We start from the raw sequence: 6,588 nt of genomic DNA, 5'->3' as shown, positions 1-6,588 counted from the left end.
ACACACCATACACGAAAGTGCTTAGGCTTCTTGCTCCAAATGCTTGGGGTTCTTTTTTCTTTCAGATGGAAAAGTATCTGACTGATTTATTTTATTTATTTTTTAAATAAAGGTCAGATAGTGATCGAAGGAACAATGACAAGGCGGAGAACTCAGCCAACTTAATCCCTGTGAATCAACCACTCCTAAAAGCCTCAAGGGCTGAGCCATTTGTCCCTGTTGCAAAACCCACTAAAGGTGATTCAAAGGAAGAAACTCTTTCTGGAATCTGTGCAAACAAAGGGGAACTCCTGCAATAAAGAGGCATTAGGACTTACCATGGGATGCTTTGGGGAGAGGGATTTTGCAACTGAACAAGAGAATTTGATGGTTTGCAGGACTATAGTGGTATGTTTGGGGCAATAATCACAGGCAGGGAAATGGGGGGAATGAGATGGATCAGAGATGAACAGACATGACAAAATGAAGAGAAGAGTAAACTAAGCTGCTAATTATATAAGAAGCTTCTGGTCAGTGCGCTGGTCTGAACAAGTTTTGCACCTGATCACCAGCCTGTACTATATTCTTAATAAACTATTTCAGTTATTTCCTGTGTGATTATGCTCTGTTGTGTGTGTGTATGTGACACACTAATAAACTTACAAGTATTTTAGCCCGCAAGTAGGGTGAATGGTTTGAGAGCCAAAACCCCAAGAGAGGTCTACAAAGGAAAGCTTCTCTGACCACCGATCCTTAGAAACAAGATCAGGCTATTCATGCTATGTTTATGTGAGTGTCTTTAAAGTACTATCTCCTTTCTGTATTAAACTTTGTGTGCGTGCCTGTTGTGAATTTGCACACCACTCTGCTACTGGGGGAAATTCAAACATGTATGATGCTCCCATTCATTGGCCCAGGAAGAAAGGAAGCCTCTGGATCTTTCAATCCACCAGATTCAGCTACACTTAATACTTTTTAGGGATGGCAGTTGCACCTGGCCAATATCTACTGTCCATTCTCCTTGTTCTATTCCCAGAACTAAGCATGATAGTAGGGATCTTAGAGAATATATCACTACCTCTTCCCTTTGTTGTCTTTATAGATTGGTTTTCCATTAGTTTGTCTACATGCATTGTGAAACTGCCAATATTGTCTGCTCCTACAACTCCCATAGCTGCATTTTCTTATAGTGTAAAGTACTTTGTTTTAAACTGAGCACCAACCAGTTTTAGCATATGCCCCCAGTTCAGTCATGGACAGAACTGAAGAAAGCAGTTTCTTCTTTGCTGAAGAACATTTTTTTCTTAATTTTATCTGCTGCCTTCATTATTTTTGTAAATCTCGATTCCCCCATCTGCTCACCAAATTCTGCTCATCACATGATAGAATCTCAGCCTTTCTAGTATCCTCATAAAGCACTTGTTCCATCTTTCAATTTTTCTCACTGAGGCTCGCGCTACACTTCATGAAACTGGCTGGTAAGAACTGGCTGGAAACCTGTCTAGCACTATGCCTAAATATAATCCAGGATTCATTTCATCGGTAGCATCGCCTTCTCACATTTTAGGTGGCGACCTTCCCCACCCCGAGCTTCTCAGCAAGCTACGACATCCCAACCTATTTCAGCAAAAGAATTTTGCTGGAGAAACAGCATCCTGCAGAGCAAGCTATGGGGTGATGGTGACACTTAGTGGCCCTACAGGAGAAGTGCACCTCCTGGTTCACGGTTTTTTAAAGCTATTAGTAAGACAGTGGTTGCAAAGGAACTTTGTATAAAGTTAAGTAAATAGCACTGCTTAGCATAAGGATGAGTCTGCATACTGTACTGTACAGAATCATACAGTACAAACATACAAATGGGCATCTAGCCTATGTATCCATATTTGCCTTCTTTCCCTTATCCATACTCATTTACTCACTTCAGTCTGCAAGTATTCACTGCAGTCTGCAATCAACTTCAGATAGTGATTTATCCACCTCCTCAAAGAACTGTTGTACTCCACACTCTGCTGTAGTGGCAAAAATAACAGCATTATTCCACCTACCTAGTTTGGCTCTGGTTCCAATTTGTGGGAGCTTGCAGTGTCTCCAAGACTACTCTCAAGAGGATATTTGAGTAGACCGGTGAGTCCTCTAGCCAGATGGCAGTACTTCCACGTCATACAGGAAATGAGAGGAAAGCTAGGTTTACTAGGCATTCCAGTGCCGTAACTATTATGAAAACTTGCTGACCATCATTACTGGATGTGAGAATCAAAGTGTACACAACTGTACCTAATAATGTCTTCTTATAAAACATGGCTTACATGCAGGAGTCACAGAGTGTCTGGACAGTCAGTTTACTGCAAGCACTTTTCACCTACCTCAACTCTTTTAGGATGAGTTTCTAAGATGATAAAGGATTCATTGATCCTTCTTCCTATATAGGGCTGTTGGTGTGAGTCAGGAAGAGAGTTTGAGAGCTCCAGATAAAACTGCCTTCCTGCAAGATGTGGCCTGGATGTCAGTTTCCACAACATTCACTTTTGGAAAAATGCAAGTAGGTTTCTGAGAAGGAAGAGGTAGTTATTTTGTCTACTCATTACAAACAGGCTTCCTGCAGCTTGTATGAGAGGCCGAGCTAGGTGAGATAGCACTGCTTCTTTTCTCCACTTAGCCAAACTCACAATCTTTCCATCCCTATTTCTTCCAGCTGGCAGTCTTGTCTGATAAGCCTCAAAGACAAATATATTCCCACCTTGTACCTCTTGCAAGCTGCCCAGATCTCCGTTGGTATCCATGCCTTCCTGCACATAGCCCAGCCCATCCACACCCTCATAATGTCACTGGAACTCTTCATCAACTTCCTGCTAGCCCTGGCAAGTCTGGCCCAACACCATCTCCAGAACGAAGGTGGTCAGATGATCCTACCCATGTCAGGGTGTAACTGCCATTTTGTCCTCTCTCTGAGCAGAGACTCAGTGGGCTGTTCTAGCTTCTGTCCTCTTACCTCTCCAGCTTTGCCTTTTTTATAAGTCTTTATATAGTATCATCTCTACCTTCCTTACCCTATATACCCTATATTTTATTTCCTGTTTAACCAATCCTAGTGTGAATCTGCACTTCCTACCATGACAAAGGTTCTCCATGTTTGTGAACTGAGATAGTACAGAGGCCACAATCACAAATACCCTCATCTTTGTTTCCCATCCCTCAAGACAAAAACATCAACAACAAAACAGGTCAATGCATGCCAAATCGCCTTTCTGCTCCCTGCAGTGATTGGGATGTTGGAAAACATAAAGGGAAGATTGGAATGCTTTGTCTATGTCTAAGGAGCCAACACCAAGGGGCAGTTACCTGCCATACCCTGAAGGCAGGCTTCACCTCTCCTCTGCCTTTAAATTGTGAATTACATATGAAAGGAAAAGCAGATCAACAAGCAAAGGCTGATACATACCAATATACTTCCAGATGTTACTGGGCTTGGCCATCAAGACTGTATGAATTTAATTGTTTATCAACATATCATCCCATTTAAATTGCGTGACCCTCTAGTTAGAGTGGGAATAGGCCCACCGTGAGACATCATCTGTGAAACTGTACAACACATGAAGTCACAGGTTGTGACTTTTCTCAGGAAAGGAGCTTCTGAATGTCAAAGGTAATCCACATTCCAGGGCCTTTACCCTTAAAGTAAATCAAACCAGGTTAACGAAGGAAATCCAGGCATACTTAAAACTTTTTATCTACTGATGAAAGCTTAAAAAGTATTCATCTATTGGATATCTTGGTTTTACCTGTGGGTTGATATCTTGATGGATGTTTTGGCCTTACCTGTGGGATGACACACCTTGACGCCATTATTTGAGTTTAGTAGAAAAGTAACTAATGGAGTAAGATTTAAAAAATAGCAAGTCATTGTATGCAAGTCTAAAAGTATGCTTACCTTGCACAGAGACAGTACAAATCATGAGATGGACCCATGTAGTCTCACACAGTTCTCAGTGGTAGCTACTTAAAAAGCTTGTCATTGCCCTGCAGTTACATGAGAAAAATCTAGGCCATTGCGCACCTCAAAAGGAAGGAGAAAATCTTGGAATAAACTTTAGAATCTGTATACTGTACAACATTTCCTAATAACAAGCCTTACCACTCCAAACTACAGCTCTGCAGCTTTGTATTTCTTTGCTGTTGTGGGGGCTAAAATCAGAGTAAGAAAGGCAGATTCAAAGCACATTGCTCTGTCTCCAAACTGGCGCATGTTAGTTGAGTGTATACTAACATGCATGTATCCAGGGAATAAGGCATGTGCTTCCAAGAAGAGTTTGCCAAGTGAGTGAGCAAGAGGGAGATGTAGTGACCAGGAAGTCCCAAGCGCTAAAGAGACATTGAATATTCTCCTTTATGGAGAGTGGAGGGTTGTTTTATGACAGAGCTCAGTGTTTTCGGTTTTACAGCTGTGCAAGAAGCTCAACTTCTAGTACGTATCCAGATACCTACTGAATATTCTATCAAGATTAGAGACAAAGTGTTTTCTAAGCATAAATAGGTGTTCAAAGTATCAGGATACAGAAGACCATAAAACACCCACATGTCCTGTGTCCTAACTCCTCTTTATTAGGGCGTATTTCAGAGAAAATAAACTCTGTGAAAACATTCTGTGAAAGCCCAGTGATTTCTTCTGACCCACCAGAAGCAGTACAGTCTTTCAACCCTATCTGCACAATACTGGCAGATAACCACAAAAGTCCAAGTAAGCCACACTCACCAAACCTTTATGAATGCTTCAACACATCCCTATCTCTTCAGCATGCCAACTATCTTCTTCATGTATAGATTTTAAGTATGCTATTTATTTTTGATAAGAGCTTCCTAACAAGGTCAGAATCCATTCAGGGTCATCTCACATGCTTACAGTTCTCCTTTTTAAGGGGCCTACTTCTCACTCCTTTTAAGAGCTTTTCTTTGCAGAAAAATCCCTTGGTAGCTGAGATGCTACTTACCAGATTTCCTGTTAGCTGTATTGTGTTCAGGCCTTTTTTATTTTATTTTTTTTTCAGTCTGAAGCAGCAAAACTTTATGGGAAGTATAGGAAGTTTCTCAACTGCCTCCAGGCCATCTGGGCAACCAAATTGTGAAAGCTGCTGTGGTGAGGTGATGGGAGGAAGTCTCCTGGCCATCTGCTAGTTTTTCATACCCCACCTTCGTTTACACATACCGAAAGTTCCCTTCTGGCACTGGAAGGTGTTTCTAATGGATATCACCTAGAATAGGGAGCACCTATTCTACACTCAGCAGAACTAAGCAAGCTTCAGGTCACTCAACAACCGCACAGGCTGGCCACTTACCACAGTCCCTAATGTTTGCTCTGAGAGGCAAAGACTTCACTGACAGCTACTGTACACTCCTATCTTAAGGAAGCTTGCTGCACAGCAGCTCTTTTCAAACCCTCTGTTTTGCCAGCTTCCTCAGCCCCTCATGTGCAGCTGAACAACACCAATCTGATATGAAACCACAGCCCGGAAACATCTTTTTGTACTCATGTTTCATGCACTTCACTTCCTTACTTACCTACTCCACCCAAATACAAGGTGGCAAGACTTTTTATTAGGAGAGGAATCTTGGTAGGCTTGTTTCTACTCAGATCTAATTTCATGGTTGTCACATGACAGAAGCTGAAAAATAGACCCTTGACATGTGTCTATTCAGGGGCAGGAGATCCTGGCACACGTGCACACCAAGTGCATTGTGTTACAATCTTCTATTTTTATTTATAAACTTCCTATCTGAAGTTCAACCAGGTAAAGGCACCTTCCTACCTAATCTTCTTCTGTGCAGCCCAAATATCCAAAGTAGGGTACCTGCCAGGAAGGCAACTGGGAGTCTGTGGTGCCCACTTTGCTCCCTTGTCTTTTCCCGTCCAGTGGCAAAGGAGCACCATTTGACTCCCAGGATGTCTTGGGAAGGATCAATGTTAGAGGAATGCTGCTCAGAGGCCCCATCCAGTTCGTTCATTTTTTTGAATCATTGAACTCAGCCCTGTCCTCTTTTTGTATCAGTTGCCAACAGAATTACTTTCTCAAGTTTTCTGCCTCGCACCAAATGTTTGTGGAATTTATATTTTCATTTGTTTTTCTTGTCCCTACCAGACAATAAAATTCAGAACAATAACAAGTAGGGGAGGAAGGACTGGCTCTGCCTGCTTTATGGGCAGATATTCTGAGTGGTCGGAGAAAAAATAGATTAACAGTCCAAGCAGTGATGTTGTGGTGATTTTACTTCTCAGGGCAGCTAACTCCACCATAACTGCTCTCTCACTCCCCTTCCTCAGAAGAAGAGGGGGAGAAGAAAATATTACGGAAAGAAGCCAGACCCAGCCAGACCCAGCACAGTAGTTCACGGAAAGAGTGAACTTCCCCAAACAACTCTGGTCTCATGACTTGCTTCACTTTATATTTCTCTGAAATGTGAAAACTGAAACCAATTCTATGGGAAGTGGGAGGCATAGTCATGTAAATTAGAGTTCCAACATGGGGAGATGACAATCTTCAAAGAAAACAGGAAGGGCCATACACTTTTATGTGACTGGCCCTGCATTTCAAAAAAAAAAAAAAAAAAACAGAGAGA

Source organism: Anser brachyrhynchus, assembly GCF_964034855.1.
Source record: "Anser brachyrhynchus genome assembly, chromosome: 1".
NCBI lineage: Eukaryota > Metazoa > Chordata > Aves > Anseriformes > Anatidae > Anser > Anser brachyrhynchus.
This window is presented reverse-complemented; position numbering follows the sequence as displayed.